Source organism: Camellia sinensis, unplaced genomic scaffold (genome assembly GCF_055761805.1).
Source record: "Camellia sinensis isolate YWXY unplaced genomic scaffold, ASM5576180v1 Unanchor2, whole genome shotgun sequence".
In the NCBI taxonomy this organism is placed as follows: domain Eukaryota; kingdom Viridiplantae; phylum Streptophyta; class Magnoliopsida; order Ericales; family Theaceae; genus Camellia; species Camellia sinensis.
This window is the reverse complement of record NW_028129079.1, coordinates 16,295,346-16,315,036: the sequence shown is the minus strand read 5'-3', so window position 1 is coordinate 16,315,036 and position 19,691 is coordinate 16,295,346.

Here is a 19,691-nt window from a genome sequence, read left to right as displayed (position 1 = left end):
ATATATCGTTAAGGTATAGTGGTTTCTTGAATTAACTTTCATTTTTAATTTTCTGCAACTTCCATTTTTATTTTTATTTCACTTCCTTTTTTATTCAAGTTTCTTTTCTACTCAACTTCCTTTTTTATTTAATTTACAAATAGATCGCCAAGGTATAGTGGTTTCTAGATTGAACTTCCATTTTTATTTTTATTCAACTTCCATTTTTATTCAATTTACTTTTCTATTCAACTTCCTTTTTTATTAAATTTCCAAATAGATGGTTAAGGTATTGTGGTTTCATGAATTAACTTCTATTTTTAATTTTCGGCAACTTCTATTTTTATTTTTATTTAACTTCCTTTTTTTTTCCAATTTCTTTTCTATTCAACTTCCTTTTTTTTTTTAATTTCCAAATAGATCGTTGAGGTATAGTGGTTTCTTTAATGAACTTCCATTTTTAATTTTATGGAACTTCTATTTTTATTTTTATTCAGCTTCCATTTTTATTCAAGCTATTTTTCTATTCAACTTCCATTTTTATTTAATTTCAAAATATATAGTTAAGGTATAGTGGTTTCTCGAATTAACTTCCATTTTTAATTTTCTGCAACTTCCATTTTTATCTTTATTTCACTTCCTTTTTCAATCAAGTTTCTTTTCTACTCAACTTCCTTTTTTATTTAATTTCCAAATAGATCGTCGATGTATAGTGGTTTCTGGATTCAACTTCTATTTTTATTTTTATTCAACTTCCATTTTCATTCAATTTACTTTTCTATTAAACTTTCTTTTTTATTTAATTTCCAAATATATCGTTAAGGTATAGTGGTTTCTTGAATTAACTTCCAATTTTAATTTTCTGCAACTTCCATTTTTATTTCTATTCAACTTCTTTTTTTATTCAAGCTTCTTTTCTATTCAACTTGCTTTTTTATTTAATTTCCAAATAAATCGTTAAGGTATAATGGTTTCTGGATTGAACTTACATTTTCAATTTTATGCAACTTTCATTTTTATTTTTATTCTACTTCCATTTTTATTCAATTTTCTTTTCTATTAAAGTTCCTTTTTTATTTAATTTCCAAATAGATCGTTAAGGTATAGTGGTTTCTTTAATGAACTTCCATTTTTAATTTTATGCAACTTCCATATTTATTTTTATTCAACTTCCATTTTTATTCATGTTATTTTTCTATTCAACTTCCTTTTTTATTTAATTTCCTAATAGATCGTTAAGGTATAGTGGTTTCTTGAATGAACTTCCATTTTTAATTTTCTGCAACTTTCATTTTTATTTTTATTCAACTTCCATTTTTTTTCAATTTACTTTTCTATTAAGCTTCCGTTTTTATTTAATTTCCAAATAGATTGTTATGGTATAGTGGTATGTTGAATGAACTTCCAATTTTAATTTTAGGGAACTTCCATTTTTATTTTTATTCAGCTTCCATTTTAATTCAAGTTATTTTCCTATTCTACATCCTTTTTTATTTAATTTCCAAATAGATGGTAATTAACTTCCATTTTTAATTTTGCTGCAACTTCCATTTTCATTTTTACTTAACTTCCTTTTTTATTCAAGTTTCTTTTCTACTCATCTTCCTTTTTTTTTTAATTTCCAAATAGATCGCCAAGGTATAGTGGTTTCTCGATTGAACTTCCATTTTTATTTTTATTCAAATTCAATTTTTATTCAATTTACTTTTCTATAAAACTTTTCTTTTTATTTAATTTCCAAATATGTCGTTAGGGTATAGTGGTTTCTTGACTGAACCACCAATTTTAATTTTCTGCAACTTCCATTTTTATTTCTATTCAACTTCTTTTTTTATTCAAGCTTCTTTTCTATTCAACTTCGTTTTTTATTTAATTTCCAAATAGATCGTTAGGGTATAATGGTTTTTGGATTGAACTTACATTTTTAATTTTATGCAACTTTCATTTTTATTTTTATTCAACTTCCATTTTTATTCATTTTTCTTTTCTATTAAGTTCCTTTTTATTTAATTTCCAAATAGATCGTTAAGGTATAGTGGTTTCTTTAATGAACTTCCATTTTTAATTTTCTGCAACTTCCGTTTTTATTTTTCTTTAACTTCCTTTTTTATTCAAGTTTCTTTTCTACACAACTTTCTTTTTTATTTAATTTCGAAATAGATCGTTAAGGTATTGTGGTTTCTTGAATGAATTTCCATTTTTAATTTTCTGCAACTTCCATTTTTATTTGTATTTAACTTCCTTTTTCAGTCAAGTTTCTTTTCTACTCAACTACCTTTTTTATTTAATTTTCAAATAGATCGTTAAGGTACACAGGTTTCTGGATTGAACTTCAATTTTTAATTTTCTGCAACTTCCATTTTTATTCAATTTACTTTTCTATTGACCTTTCTTTTTTATTTAATTTCCAAATATATCATTAAGGTATAGTGGATTCCTGAATGAACTTACATTTTTAATTTTATGCAACTTTCATTTTTATTTTTATTCAACTTCCATTTTTATTCAATTTTTTTTTTTTATTAGAGTTCATTTTTTGTTTAATTTCCAAATAGATCGTTAAGGTATTGTGGTTTCTTTAATGAACTTTCATTTTTAATTTTATGCAACTCCCATATTTATTTTTATTCAACTTCCATTTTTATTCAAGTTATTTTTCTATTCAACTTCCTTTTTTGTTTAATTTCCTAATAGATCGTTAAGGTATAATGGTTTCTTGAATGAACTTCCATTTTTAATTTTCTGCAACTTTCATTTTTATTTTTATTTAACTTCTATTTTTACTCAATTTACTTTTCTATTAAACTTTCTTTTTTAATTAATTTCCAAATAGATCGTTAAGGTATAGTGGTATCTTGAAGGAACTTCCAATTTTAATTTTATGCAACTTCCATTTTTATTTTTATTCGACTTCCATTTTTATTGAAGTCATTTTTCTATTCAACTTTCTTTTTTTTTTAATTTCCAAATAGATCGTTAAGGTATAGTGGTTTCTCGAATGAACTTCCATTTTTAATTTTCTGCAACTTCCATTTTTATTTGTATTTAACTTCCTTTTTCAGTCAAGTTTCTTTTCTACTCAACTGCCTTTTTTATTTAATTTCCAAATAGATCGTTATGGTATACAGGTTTCTGGATTGAACTTCCATTTTTAAATTTCTGCAACTTCCATTTTTATTTTTATTCAACTTCCATTTTTATTCAATAGACTTTTCTATTAAACTTCCTTTTTTATTTAATTTCCAAATAGATCGTTAATGTATAGTGGTTTCTTTAATGAACTTCCATTTTTAATTTTATGGAACTTCCATTTTTATTTTTATTCAGCTTCCATTTTTATTCAAGTTATTTTTCTATTCAACTTCCTTTTTTATTGAATTTCCAAATAGATGGTTAAGGTATAGTGGTTTGTTGAATTAACTTCCATTTTTAATTTTCTACCACTTCCATTTTTATTTTTAGTTAACTTCCTTTTTTATTCAAGTTTCTTTTCTACTCCACTTCCTTTTTTATTTAATTTCGAAATAGATCGTTAAGGTACAGTGGTTTCTTGAATGAACTTCCAATTTTAATTTTCTGCAACTTCCATTTTTATTTTTAGTCAACTTCTTTCTTTATTCAAGCTTCTTTTCTATTCAACTTCCTTTTTTATTTAATTTCCTAATAGATCGTTAAGGTATAATGGTTTCTGGATTGAACTTACATTTTCAATTTTATGCACCTTTCATTTTTATTTTTATTCAACTTCCATTTTTTTTCATTTTTCTTTTCTATTAATGATCCTTTTTTATTTAATTTCCAAATAGATCGTTAAGGTATAGTGGTTTCCTTAATGAACTTCAATTTTTAATTTTATGCAACTTCCATATTTATTTTTATTCAACTTCCATTTTTATTCAAGTTATTTTTCTATTCAACTTCCTTTTTTGTTTAATTTCCTAATAGATCGTTAAGGTATAGTCGTTTCTTGAATGAACTTCAATTTTTAATTTTCTGCAACTTCCATTTTTATTTTTATTCAACTTCCATTTTTATTCAATTTACTTTTTTATTAAACTTCCTTTTTTATTTAATTTCCAAATAGATGGTTAAGGTATAGTGGTTTCTTTAATGAACTTCTATTTTTAATTTTATGGAACTTCCATTTTCATTTTTATTTAGCTTCCATTTTTATTCAAGTTATTTTTCTATTCAACTTCCTTTTTTATTTAATTTCCAAATAGATGGTTAAGGTATAGTGGTTTCTGGAATTAACTTCCATTTTTAATTTTCTGCAACTTTCATTTTTATTTTTATTGAACTTCCTTTTTTATTCAAGTTTCTTTTCTACTCAACTTCTGTTTTTATTTAATTTCCAAATAGATCGTTAAGGTATAGTGGATTATTTAATTTCCAAATAGATCGTTAAGGTATAGTGGATTTTTTAATGAACTTCCAATTTTATTTTTATTCAACTTCCATTTCTATTCAATTTACTTTTCTATTCAACTTCCATTTTTATTTAATTTCCAAATATATCGTTAAGGTATAGTGGTTTCTTGACTGAACTTCCAATTTTAATTTTCTGGAACTTCCATTTTTATTTCTCTTCAACTTCTTTTTTTATTCAAGCTTCTTTTCTATTCAACTTCGTTTTTTATTTAATTTCCAAATAGATCGTTAAGGTATAATGGTTTTGGATTGAACTGACATTTTTAATGTTATGCAACTTTCATTTTTATTTTTATTCAACTTCCATTTTTCTTCATTTTTCTTTTCTATTAATGTTCCTTTTTTATTTAATTTCCAAATAGATCGTTATGGTATAGTGGTTTCTTGAATAAACTTTCATTTTTAATTTTGTGCAACTTCCATTTTTATTTTTATTAAACTTCCATTTTTATTCAAGTTATTTTTCTATTCAACTTCCTTTTTTATTTAATTTCCTGATATATCGTTAAGATATAGTGGTTTCTTGAATGAACTTCCATTTTTAATTTTCTGCAACTTCCATTTTTATTCAATTTACTTTTCTATTAAACTTCCTTTTTTATTTAATTTCCAAATAGATCGTTAAGGTATAGTGGTATCTTCAATGAACTTCCATTTTTAATTTTATGTAATTTCCATTTTTATTTTTATTCGACATCCATTTTTATTCAAGTCATTTTTCCATTCAACTGTTTTTTTTTTTAATTTCCAACTAGATCGTTAAGGTATAGTGGTTTCTTGAATGAACTTCCATTTTTAATTTTCTGCAACTTCCATTTTTATTTTTCTTTGACATCCTTTTTCAATCAAGTTTCTTTTCTACCAACTTCCATTTTTATTTAATTTCCAGATAGATCGTTAAGTTATACTGGATTCTTGAATGAACTTATAATTTTAATTTTATGCAACTTCCATTTTTATTTTTATTCAACTTCCATTTTTATTCGATTTACTTTTCTATCAAACTTCCTTTTTTATTTAATTTCCAAATAGATCGTTGAGCTATAGTGGTTTCTTTAATGAACTTCCATTTTTTATTTTATGGAACTTCCATTTTTATTTTTATTCAGCTTTCATTTTTATTCAAGTTATTTTTCTATTCAACTTCCTTTTTTGTTTAATTTCCTAATAGATCGTTAAGGTATAATGGTTTCTTGAATGAACTTCCATTTTTAATTTTCTGCAACTTTCATTTTTATTTTTATTCAACTTCTATTTTTACTCAATTTACTTTTCTATTAAACTTCCTTTTTTATTTAATTTCCAAATAGATCGTTAAGGTATAGTGGTATCTTGAAGGAACTTCCAATTTTAATTTTATGCAACTTCCATTTTTATTTTTATTCGACTTCCATTTTTATTGAAGTCATTTTTCTATTCAACTTTCTTTTTTATTTAATTTCCAAATAGATCGTTAAGGAATAGTGGTTTCTCGAATGAACTTCCATTTTTATTTGTATTTAACTTCCTTTTTCAGTCAAGTTTCTTTTCTACTCAACTGCCTTTTTTATTTAATTTCCAAATAGATCGTTACGGTATACAGGTTTCTGGATTGAACTTCCATTTTTAATTTTCTGCAACTTCCATTTTTATTTTTATTCAACTTCCATTTTTATTCAAGTCATTTTTCTATTCAACTTTCTTTTTTATTTAATTTCCAAATAGATCGTTAAGGTATAGTGGTTTTTTGAGTGAACTTCCATTTTTAATTTTCTGCAACTTCCATTTTTATTTTTATTTAACTTCCTTTTTCAGTCAAGTTTCTTTTCTACTCAAATACCTATTTTATTTAATTTCCAAATAGATCGTTAAGGTATACTGGTTTCTGGATTGAACTTCAATTTTTAATTTTCTGCAACTTCCATTTTTATTTTTATTCAACTTCCATTTTTATTCAATTTACTTTTCTATTAAACTTCCTTTTTTCTTTAATTTCCAAATAGATCGTTAAGGTGTAGTGGTATCTTGAATGAACTTCCAATTTTAATTTTATGCAACTTTCATTTTTATTTTTATTCGACTTCCATTTTTATTCAAGTCATTTTTCTATTCAACTTTCTTTTTTATTTAATTTCCAAATAGATCATTAAGGTATAGTGGTTTGTTGAATGAACTTCCATTTTTAATTTTCTGCAACCTCCATTTTTATTTTTATTTAACTTCCTTTTTCAGTCAAGTTTCTTTTCTACTCAACTACCTTTTTTATTTAATTTCCAAATAGATCGTAAAGGTATACTGGTTTCTGGATTGAACTTCCATTTTTAATTTTCTGCAACTTCCGTTTTTATTTTTATTCAACTTCCATTTTTATTCAATTTACTTTTCTATTAAACTTCCTTTTTTATTTAATTTGCAAGTAGATCGTTAAGGTATAGTTGTTTCTTTAATGAACTTCAATTTTGAATTTTATGCAACTTCTATTTTTATTTTTATTCAAATTATTTTTCTATTCAAGTTCTTTTTTTATTTAATTTCCTAGTAGATCGTTAGGGTATAGTGGTTTCTTGAATGAACTTCCATTTTTAATTTTCTGCAACTTCTATTTTTATTTTTATTCAACTTCCATTTTTATTCAATTTACTTTTCTATTAAACTTCCTTTTTTCTTGAATTTTCAAATTGATCATTAAGGGATAGTGGTACCTTGAATGAACTTCCAATTTTAATTTTATGGAACTTCCATTTTTATTTTTAATCGACTTCCATTTTTATTCAAGTCATTTTTCTATTCAACTTCCTTTTTCATTTAATTTCCAAATAGATCGTCAAGGTATAGTGGTTTCTTGAATAAACTTCCATTTTTAATTTTCTAGAACTTCTATTTTTATTTTTAATTAACTTTCTTTTTTATTTAATTTCCAAATAGACCGTTCAGGTATACTGGTTTCTGGATTGAACTTCCATTTTTAATTTTCTGCAACTTCCATTTTTATTTTTATTCAACTTCCATTCTTATTCTATTTACTTTTCTATTAAACTTCCTCTTTTATTTAATTTTCAAATAGATAGTTCAGGTATAGTGGTTTCTTGAATGAACTTCTATTTTTAATTTTCTGCAACTTCCATTTTTATTTTTATTCGACTTCCATTTTTATTCAAATTACTTTTCTATTCAACTTCCTTTTTAATTTACTTTCCAAATAGATCGTTAAGGTATACTGGTTTCAGGATTGATCTTCCATTTTCAATTTTATGCAACTTTCACTTTTCTTTTTATTCAACTTCCATTTTTATTCAATCTACTTTTCTATTAAAATTCCTTTTTTATTTAATTTCCAAATAGATCGTTAAGGTATGGTGGTTTATTTAATGAACTTCCATTTTTAATTTTATGGAACTTCCATTTTTATTTTTATTCAGCTTCCATTCTTATTCAAGTTATTTTTCTATTCAACTTCCTTTTTTATTTAATTTCCAACCAGATCGTTCAGGTATAGTGGTTTCTTGAATTAACTTCCATTTTTAATTTTCTGCTACTTTAATTTTTATTTTTATTTAACTTCCTTTTTTATTCAAGTTTCTTTTAGACTCAACTTCCTTTTTTATGTAATTTCCAAATAGATCGTTAGGATATAGTGGTTTCTTGAATGAACTTCCATTTTTAATTTTCTGCAACTACCGTTTTTATTTTTATTTAACTTCCTTTTTTATTCAAGTTTCTTTTCTACTCGACTTCAATTTTTATTTAATTTTCAAATAGATCGTTAAGGTATAGTGGTTTCTAGATTGAACTTCCATTTTTAATTTTATGCGACTTTCATTTTTATTTTTATTCAATTTCCTTTTTTATTCAATTTACTTTTCTATTAAACTTCCTTTTTTATTTAATTTCCAAATAGGTCGTTAAGGTATAATGGTTTCTTGAATGAACTTCCATTTTTAATTTTATGCTACTTCCATTTTTATTTTTATTCGAGTTCCATTTTTATTCAAATTATTTTTCTATTCGACTTCCATTTTTATTTTTCTGCAACATTCATTTTTATTTTTATTTAACTTCCTTTTTTATTCAAGTTTCTTTTCTACTCAACTTCGTTTTTTATTTAATTTCCAAATAGATCGTTAAGGTATAGTGGTTTCTGGATTGAACTTCCATTTTTAATTTTATGCAACTTTCATTTTTATTTTTTTTCGACTTCCATTTTTATTCAATTTACTTTTCTATTCAACTTCCTATTTAATTTAATTTCCAAATAGATCGTTGAGGTATACTTGTAGGAACCCACATTTTATGTTCTCATCATGTTCATGAGCATCTGTGTGATTATGACTTGTTTAGCTTGCATGTGTATGTTGTGATTTGTTTCGCTTGAGTTAATGTGATCCATGCCTTGTTTTGAAACCTTGTGATTTGTCTAAGTGTAGTATGCTTGCCTTGTTCCTTCCTTGACGAGAAACTTAGGTCACGCCTTGCCCGAGCTATACTAGCCGATGTTATTCCAAGCCGAGGTCATCCTTAATCCTGTAGTAGTATCTTGGAACCCCTTGTTGACCTCCGTCCTTGCCTTGACCACATTAGCCGAGATGTTACCTTGCACCCAAGTGATCTCGTCCTGGAGTGGTATGACCTAGGCCGAGGTGTGGTGCATCTAGGCCAAGATGTGGCACAGCTTAGTCAAGTGTTGTCCTTCCTAGCCGAGGTCATTGTCACTTGAGTTGCCGAAGTCCTTGGTTAGCCGATGTCACCCCTTGCCGGAGTACCATTCCGTGTAGCGTGATAGATACGCCTTGTTATCAGCCGATGTCATTGCCCCGTCAGAGAGCCCATACCGCTTTGCTTGTTGAACACCCTTCCACCATGCTTTGTCTGGTCTGTCAGCCACCTTTTCAGGATGAACCCAACCAGTCGCCGCCACGTGTCTCAGCAGAGGGTTAACCCCAGAACCGAGTATAGAAAACTATCATTTGGTGTCATAACCTTGTTGTGTAGAGAGAGAAGCTCTAGGAGGAAGAAAGAGTTTTAGAGTGAGGAAGTAGATCTTCAAGCTTGATTTCTAGAGATCCAACCGTTAGATCCGCGTTCTAAGGTTAGATTCTTGATCTACTCGTGATGTTCCTTATGTTTATGTTATTGCATTGCATGATTGAAAACGATTTGTAAGCCATGCATCGTTTTGAAGTTCGATTTTAGAAAGAGAAAATGACATTCATGTGTTCTTTAAGAAAGTCTTGTTTTGATCCGGAAGCTTGCATAAAGAATCATGTTTTAGTGTTTATTTCCGCAAGAATTCCAAGTCCGGGTACCCAGGTCCATGTTTTCAAGCTCATAGCACGAAAACCCCAGATTTGTGATGACAGATTACGATTGAACATTCAAGTTTTTCATGTTTTCACACTCATGTTCTTCATGTTCATCAGCAGAGGGAAACCCAGAGTTTCCCGACCTCTTTTCCTTGCATGTGGCCCTCGGGAACACACCTCGGCGAAGAGGTGTGGAACCTCGGCCTAGACCTGGTTGGTGCCCAGCATGTTTTCCGAAACCATTTGTGTACATACGAAACTTGTTGAAGGTGCATTCAAAAGGCTTTGCCCTGTATTTGTAGGACTTGGGCTTGTCTCGACCCCGACGTGTGAAGAAACTATGTGAGTGGTATTTCTAATAAAGTTATGTTACACTTGTTTTGATAAATCTTGTTTTGCCTTGTCTTGAAAAGTATTTGATTTAGCATGAATGACTATCCCTATTTGTATATCAAATATTATCTTGTTTTGATGACATGTCTTGAAAGTCCTTAGCTGCAGGGGACTATAATGCAACTGCACTCTTGTCTTGACAGTTCTTAGTGCTAGAGGACTCTAAACTTTCGCAGCACAGCATGTCTTGAAAGTCCTTAGCTGCAGGGGACTATAATGCAACTGCACTCTTGTCTTGACAGTCCTTAGTGCTAGAGGACTCTAAACTTTCGCAGCACAGCATGTCTTGAAAGTCCTTAGCTGCAGGGGACTATAATGCAACTGCACTCTTGTCTTGGGAATGTCATCACCCTCTTGTATTAAGTAGATGTAATAACATCCAAAGAACTTGAAAGGCCGGCAATGAACTTGATTTTCCCTCTTGATTGTAAAGTATGCTATGTATTGTTTTGAAAGGAATCTTGGATATCAATCATGCAAAAACCTTTATTTCTAATATCATTCACTGAGTATCCAAGCTCACCCTCTCTATATATATGTAGGTGATGAACAAGAAGGCATTGAGGCCTAGACGTGATTGCCGATGTGTTTTGGGTGCTTTGCCGACATGTTTGGATTAGCATTTTTTTTGCACCATCTTGAAGATCATGCTTCTCGGCTTATCTTTCATTTGCACTTGTATATGTCGGCTTGAGAAGCCTTTTGGTCAAGATGTGTTTTGTATCTCATTTCCTTATTGTATTTAAGTTGTAAGACTTTATAAAGATGTATGTCATTTCATTTGACTTATGCACTGCTCTTATGCACCACTTGTATCTTGAATTATTGCTTCCGCATTTGTGAGCCCCCTATATAAATACTCTGATTGTGTGTGATTTTTGTAAGTTGGCCTTCGGTAATCACGGGTTACTGGCCATCACGGCTCCAAACTACTAGGGGCGGTTTGGGGGCGTGACAATACTGGTTTCTGGATTGAACTTCCATTTTTAATTTTATGCAACTTTCACTTTTCTTTTTATTCAACTTCCATTTTTATTTAATTTATTTTTCTATTAAACTTCCTTTTTTATTTAATTTCCAAATAGATCGTTAAGGTATAGTGGTTTATTTAATGAACTTCCATTTTTAATTTTATAGACCTTCCATTTTTATTTTTATTCAGCTTCCATTTTTATTCAAGTTATTTTTCTATTCAACTTTGTTTTTTATTTAATTTCCAACTAGATCGTTAAGGTATAGTGGTTTCTTGAATTAACTTCCATTTTTAACTTTCTGCAACTTCTATTTTTATTTTTGTTTAACTCCCTTTTTTATTCATGTTTCTTTTCGACTCAACTTCCTTTTTTATTTAATTTCCAAATAGATCGTCAAGGTATAGTGGTTTCTGGATAGAGCTTCCATTTTTATTTTTATTCAACTTCCGTTTTTATTCAATTTACTTTTCTATTAAACTTCCTTTTTTTATTTAATTTCCAAATAAATCGTTAAGGTATAGTGGTTTCTTGAATGAACTTCCAATTTTAATTTTCTGCAACTTCTTTTTTTATTCAAGCTTCTTTTCTATTCAACTTCCTTTTTTATTTAATTTCCAAATAGATCGTTATGGTATAGTGGTTTTTGGATTGAACTTCCATTTTTAATTTTATGCAACTTTCATTTTTATTTTTATTCAACTTCCATTTTTATACAATTTACTTTTCTATTAAACTTCGTTTTCTATTTAATTTCCAAATAGATCGTTAAGTTATGTCGGTTTTTGAATGAACTTCCATTTTTAATTTTCTGCAAATTCCATTTTTATTTTTATTTGACTTCCATTTTTATTCAATTTACTTTTCTATTCAACTTTTTTATTTAATTTCCAAATAGATCGTTAAGGTATAGTGGTTTCTTTAATGAACTTCCATTTTTAATTTTCTCCAACTACAATTTTTATTTTTCGTTAAGTTCCTTCTTTGTTCAGGTTTCTTTTCTACTCAACTTCCTTCTTTATTTAATTTCCAAATAGATCGTTAAGGTATATTGGTTTCTGGATTGAACTTCCATTTTTAATTTTATGCAACTTCTACTTTTATTTCTATTCAACTTCCATTTTTATTCAATTTACTTTTCAATTAAACATCCTTTTTTATTTAATTTCCAAATAGATCGCCAAGGTATAGTGGTTTGTTGAATGAATTTCCATTTTTAATTTTTTGCAACTTCCATTTTTATTTTTATTCGACTTCCATAATTATTCAATTTACTTTTCTATTAAAATTCCTTTTTTATTTAATTTCCAAATAGATCGTTACGGTATACTGGTTTCTGGATTGAGCTTCCATATTTAATTTTTTGCAACTTTCACTTTTCTTTTTATTCAACTTCCATTTTTATTCAATTTACTTTTTTATTAAAATTTCTTTTTTATTTTATTTCCAAATAGATCGTTAAGGTATAGTGGTTTCTTTAATGAACTTCCATTTTCAATTTTATGAAACTTCCATTTTTATTTTTATTTAGCTTCCATTTTTATTCAAGTTTATTTTCTATTCAACTTCCTTTTTTAATTAATTTCCAAATAGATCGTTAAGGTATAGTGGTTTCTGGATTGAACTTCCATTTTTAATTTTATGCAACTTTCATTTTTATTTTATTCAACTTCCATTTTTATTCAATTTAATTTTCTATTAAACTTCCTTTTTTATTTAATTTCCAAATAGATCGTTAAGGTATAGTGGTTTCTTGAATGAACTTCCATTTTTAATTTTCTGCAACTTCCATTTTTATTTTTATTCGACTTCCATTTTTATTCAAATTACTTTTCTATTCAACTTCCTTTTTAATTTAATTTCCAAATAGATCGTTAAGGTATACTGGTTTCGGGATTGATCTTCCAATTTCAATTTTTTGCAACTTTCACTTTTCTTTTTATTCAACTTCCATTTTTATTCAATCTACTTTTCTATTAAAATTCCTTTTTTATTTAATTTCCAAATAGATCGTTAAGGTATGGTCGTTTATTTAGTGAACTTCCATTTTTAATTTTATGGAACTTCTATTTTTATTTTTATCCAGCTTCCATTTTTATTCAAGTTATTTTTCTATTCAACTTCCTTTTTTATTTAATTACCAACTAGATCGTTAAGGTATAGTGGTTTCTTGAATTAACTTCCATTTTAAATTTTCTGCTACTTTAATTTTTATTTTTATTTAACTTCCTTTTTTATTCAAGTTTCTTTTCGACTCAACTTCCTTTTTTATGTAATTTCCAAATAGATCGTTAAGGTATAGTGGTTTCTTGATTGAACTTTAATTTTTAATTTTCTGCAACTTCCGTTTTTGTTTTTATTTAACTTCCTTTTTTATTCAAGTTTCTTTTCTACTCAACTTCATTTTTTATTTAATTTTCAAATAGATCGTTAAGGTATAGTGGTTTCTAGATTGAACTTCCATTTTTCATTTTATGCGACTTTCATTTTTAATTTTATTCAATTTCCATTTTTATTCAATTTACTTTTCTATTAAACTTCCTTTTTTATTTAATTTCCAAATAGGTCGTTAAGGTATAACGGTTTCTTAAATGAACTTCCATTTTTATTTTTCGGCAACTTTCATTTTTATTTTTATTTAACTTCCTTTTTTATTTAATTTCCTAATAGATCGTTAAGGTATAGTGGTTTCTTGAATGAACTTCCATTTTTAATTTTCTCCAACTAAAATTTTTATTTTTAGTTAACTTCCTTCTTTGTTCAGGTATCTTTTCTACTCAACTTCCTTCTTTATTTAATTTCCAAATATATCGTTACGGTATAGTGGTTTCTGGATTGAACTTCCATTTTTAATTTTCTGCAACTTCTACTTTTATTTCTATTCAACTTCCTTTTTCATTCAATTTACTTTTCAATTAAACATCCTTTTTTATTTAATTTCCAAATAGATCGCTAAGGTATAGTGGTTTGTTGAATGAATTTTCATTTTTAATTTTTTGCAACTTCCACTTTTATTTTTATTCGACTTCCTTAATTATTCAATTTAATTTTCTATTAAAATTCCTTTTTTATTTAATTTCCAAATAGATCGTTAAGGTATACTAGTTTCTGGATTGAGCTTCCATTTTTAATTTTTTGCAACATTCACTTTTCTTTTTATTCAACTTCCATTTTTATTCAATTTACTTTTTTATTAAAATTCCTTTTTTATTTTATTTCCAAATAGATCGTTAAGGTATAGTGGTTTATTTAATGAACTTCCATTTTCAATTTTATGAAACTTCCATTTTTATTTTCATTCAGCTTCCACTTTTATTCAAGTTATTTTTCTATTCAATTTCTTTTTTTATTTAATTTCCAAATAGATCATTAAGGTATACTGGTTTTGGGATTGATCTTCCATTTTCAATTTTATGCAACTTTCACTTTTCTTTTTATTCAACTTCAACTTTTATTCAATTTACTTTTCTATTAAAATTCCTTTTTTATTTAATTTCCAAATGGATCGTTAACGTATGGGGGTTTATTTAATGAACTTCCATTTTTAATTTTATGGAACTTCCATTTTTATTTTTATTCAGCTTCCATTTTTATTCAAGTTATTTTTCTATTCAACTTCTTTTTTTATTTAATTTCCAACTAGATCGTTAAGGTATAGTGGTTTTTTGAATTAACTTCCATTTTTAATTTTCTGCAACTTTCATTTTTGTTTTTATTTAACTTCCTTTTTTATTCAAGTTTTCCTTTTTTATTTAATTTCCAAATAGATCGTCAAGGTATGGTGGTTTCTGGATTGAACTTCCATTTTTATTTTTATCCGACATCCTTTTTTATTCAATTTACTTTTCTATTAAACTTCATTTTTTTATTTAATTTCCAAATATATCGTTAAGGTATAGTGGTTTCTTGGATGAACTTCCAATTTTAATTTTCTGCAACTTCTTTTTTTTATTCAAGCTTCTTTTCTATTCAACTTCCTTTTTTATTTAATTTCCAAATAGATCGTTATGGTATTGTGGTTTCTGGATTGAACTTCCATTTTTAATTTTATGCAACTTTAATTTTTATTTTTATTCAAATTCCATTTTTATTCAATTTACTTTTCTATTAAACTTCCTTTTCTATTTAATTTCCAAATAGATCTTTAAGGTATATTGGTTTTTGAAAGAACTTCCATTTTTAATTTTCTGCAACTTCCATTTTTATTTTTATTCGAGTTCCATTTTTATTCAATTTACTTTTCTATTCAACTTCCATGTTTATTTAATTTCCAAATAGATCGTTAAGGTATAGTGGTTTCTTGAATGAACTTCCATTTTTAATTTTCTCCAACTTCAATCTTTATTTTTAGTTAACTTCCTTTTTTGTTCAGGTTTCTTTTCTACTCAACTTCCTTTTTTATTTAATTTGCAAATAGATCGTTAAGGTATAGTGGTTTCTGGATTGAACTTCCATTTTTAATTTTCTGCAACTTCTATTTTTATTTCTATTCAACTTCCATTTTTATTCAATTTACTTTTCTGTTAAACATCATTTTTTATTTAATTTCCAAATAGATCGCTAAGGTATAGTGGTTTCTTGAATGAACTTCCATTTTTAATTTTTTGCAACTTCGTTTTTTATTTTTATTCGACTTCCATTTTTATTCAATTTCCTTCTCTATTAAATTTCCTTTTTTATTTAATTTCCGAATAGATCGTTAAGGTATACTGGTTTGTGAATTGAACTTCCATTTTTAATTTTATGCAACTTTCACTTTTCTTTTTATTCAACTTCCATTTTTATTCAATTTACTTTTCTATTAAAATTCCTTTTTTATTTAATTTCCAAATAGATCGTTAAGGTATAGTGGTTTCTTTAATGAACTTCCATTTTTATTTTTCTTCAGCTTCCATTTTTATTCAAGTTATTTTTCTATTCAACTTCCTGTTTTATTTAATTTCCAAATAGATCGTTAAGGTATAGTTGTCTCCTGATTGAACTTTCATTTTTAATTTTATGCAACTTTCATTTTTATTTTTATTCAACTTCCATTTTTATTCAATTTACTCTTCTATTAAACTTCCTTTTTTATTTAATTTCCAAATAGATCGTTAAGGTATAGTGGTTTCTTTAATAAACTTCCATTTTTAATTTTATGGAACTTCCATTTTAATTTTTATTCAGCATCCATTTTTATTCAATTGTTTTTCAATTCAACTTCATTTTTTATTTAATTTCCAAATATATGGTTAAGCTATAGTGGTTTTTTTATTCAACTTCTATTTTTTTTTTCTATTCAATTTACTTTTCTATTAAACTTCCTTTTTTATTTAATTTCCAAATAGATCGTTAAGGTATAGTGGTTTCTTAAATGAACTTCCATTTTTAATTTTTTGCAACTTCCATTTTTATTTTTATTCGACTTCCATTTTTATTCAAATTGCTTTTCTATTCAACTTCCTTTTTAATTTAATTTCCAAATAGATCGTTAAGGTAGACTGGTTTCTGGATTGAACTTCCATTTTCAATTTTATGCAACTTTCACTTTTCTTTTTATTCAACTTCCATTTTTATTCAATTTACTTTGCTATTAATCTTCCTTTTTTATTTAATTTCGAAATAGATCATTAAGGTATAGTGGTTTCTTGAATGAACTTCCATTTTTAATTTTTTGCAACTTCCATTTTTATTTTTGTTCGACTTCCATTTTTATTCAAGTTATTTTTCTATTCGACTTCCATTTTTATTTAATTTCCAAATAGATCGTTAAGGTATAGTGGTTTCTTGAATGAACTTCCAATTTTAATTTTCTGCAACTTCCATTTTTATTTCTATTCAACTTCTTTTTTTATTTAATTTCCAAATAGATCGTTAAGGTATACTGGTTTCTGGATTGAACATCCATTTTTAATTTTACGCAACTTTCCGTTTTCTTTTTATTCATCTTCCTTTTTTATTCAATTTATTTTTCTATTAAACTTCCTTTTTTATTTAATTTCCAAATAGATCGTTAAGGTATAGTGGTTTATGTAATGAACTTCCATTTTTAATTTTATGGAACTTCCAATTTTAATTTTCGGCAACTTCTTTTTTTATTCAAGCTTCTTTTCTATTCAACTTCCTTTTTTACTTAATTTCCAAATAGATCGTTAAGGTATAGTGGTTTCTGGATTGAACTTTCATTTTTAACTTTATGCAACTTTCATTTTTATTTTTGTTCAACTTCCATTTTTATTCAATTTACTTTTCTATTAAACTTCCTTTTTCTGTTTAATATCCAAATAGATCGTTAAGGAATATTGGTTTTTGAATGAACTTCCATTTTTAATTTTATGCAACTTCCATTTTTATTTTTATTGGACTTCCATTTTTATTCAATTTACTTTTCTATTAAACTTCCTTTTTTATTTAATTTCCAAATAGATCGTTAAGGTATAGTGGCTTCTTGAATGAACTTCCATTTTTAATTTTCTGCAACTTTCAGTTTTATTTTTATTCGACTTCCATTTTTATTCAAGTTTCTTTTCTACTCAACTTTCTTTTTTATTCTTGAATGAACCACTTCCTTTTTCAATCAAGTTTCTTTTCTACTCAACTTCCTTTTTTATTTAATTTCCAAGTAGATCGTTAAGGTATAGTGGTTTCTGGATTGAACTTCCATTTTTAATTTTATGCAACTTTCATTTTTATTTAACTTCCATTTTTATTCAATTTACTTTTCTATTAAACTTCCTTTTTTATTTAATTTCCAAATAGATCGTTAAGGCATAGTGGTTTCTTGAATGAACTTCCACTTTTAATTTTCTGCAACTTCCATTTTTATTTTTATTCGACTTCCATTTTTATTCAATTTACTTTTCTATTAAACTTCCTTTTTTATTTAATTTCCAAATAGATCGTTAAGGTATACTGGTTTCTTGAATGAACTTCCATTTTTAATTTTATGCAACTTTCATTTTTATTTTTAATCAACTTCCATTTTTATTTAATTTACCTTTTTATTAAACTTCCTTCTTCATTTAATTTCCAAATAGATCGTTAAGGTATAGTGATTTCTTTTATGAACTTCCATTTTTAAATTTATGGAACTGCCATTTTTATTTTTATTCATCTTCCATTTTTATTTAAGTTATTTTTCTATTAAACTTCCTTTTTTAATTAATTTCCAAATAGATGGTTAAGGTATAGTGGTTTCTTGAATGAACTTCCAATTTTAATTTTCTGCAACTTCCATTTTTATTTCTATTCAACTTTTCTTTTTATTCATGCTTCTTTTCTATTCAACTTCCTTTTTTATTTAATTTCCAAACAGATCGTTAGGGTATAATGGTTTCTGGATTGAACTTACATTTTTAATTTTATGCAACTTTCATTTTTATTATTATTCAACTATCATTTTTATTCAAATTTCTTTTCAATTAAAGTTCCTTTTTTATTTAATTTCCAAATAGATCGTTAAGGTGTAGTGGTTTCTTTAATGAACTTCCTTTTTTAATTTTGCGCAACATCCATTTTTATTTTTATTCAAATTACATTTCTATTCAAGTTATTTTTCTATTCAGCTTCCTTTTTTATTTAATTTGCAAATAGATCGTTAAGATATTGTGGTTTCTTGAATGAACTTCCAATTTTAATTTTCTGCAACGTCCATTTTTATTTTTATTCAACTTCCATTTTTATTCAATTTACTTTTCTATTAAACTTCCTTTTTTATTTAATTTCCAAATAGATCGTTAAGGTATAGCGGTTTCTTGAATGAACTTGCATTTTTAATTTTATGCAACTTCCATTTTTATTTTTATCCGACTTCCATTTTTATTCAAGTCATTTTTATATTCAACTTCCTTTTTTATTTAATTTTCAAATAGATCATTAAGGTATAGTGGTTCCTTTAATGAACTTCCAATTTTAATTTTCTGCGACTTCCATTTTTATTTCCATTCAACTTGTTTTTTTATTCAAGTTTCTTTTCTATTCAACTTCCTTTTTTGTTTAATTTCCAAATAGATCGTTAAGGTATACTGGTTTCTGGATTGAACTTTCATTTTTAATTTTATGCAACTTTCACTTTTCTTTTTACTCAACTTCCATTTTTATTCAATTTACTTTTCTATTAAATTTCCTTTTTTATTTAATTTCCAAACAGACAGTTCAGGTATAGTGGTTTCTTGAATAACCTTCCATTTTTAATTTTATGCAACTTCCATTTTTATTTTTATTCGACTTCCATTTTTATTCAAGTCATTTTTCTGTTCAACTTCCTTTTTGATTTAATTTCCAAATAGATCGTTAAGGTATAGTGGTTTCTTGAATGAACTTCCACTTTTAATTTTCTGAAACTTCCATTTTTATTTTTATTCGACTTCCATTTTTATTCAAGTTATTTTTCTATTCGACTTCCTTTTTTATTTAATTTCCAAATAGATCATTAAGGTATAGTGGTTTCTTGAATGAACTTCCATTTTTAATTTTCTGCAATTTCTATTTTTATTTTTATCTAACTTCCTTTTTAAAACAAGTTTCTTTTCTACTCAACTTCTTTTTTTATTTAATTTCCAAATAGATCGTTAAGGTATAGTGGTTTCTGGATTGAACTTCCATTTTTAATTTTATGCGACTTTCATTTGTATTTTTATTCAACTTCTATTTTAATTCA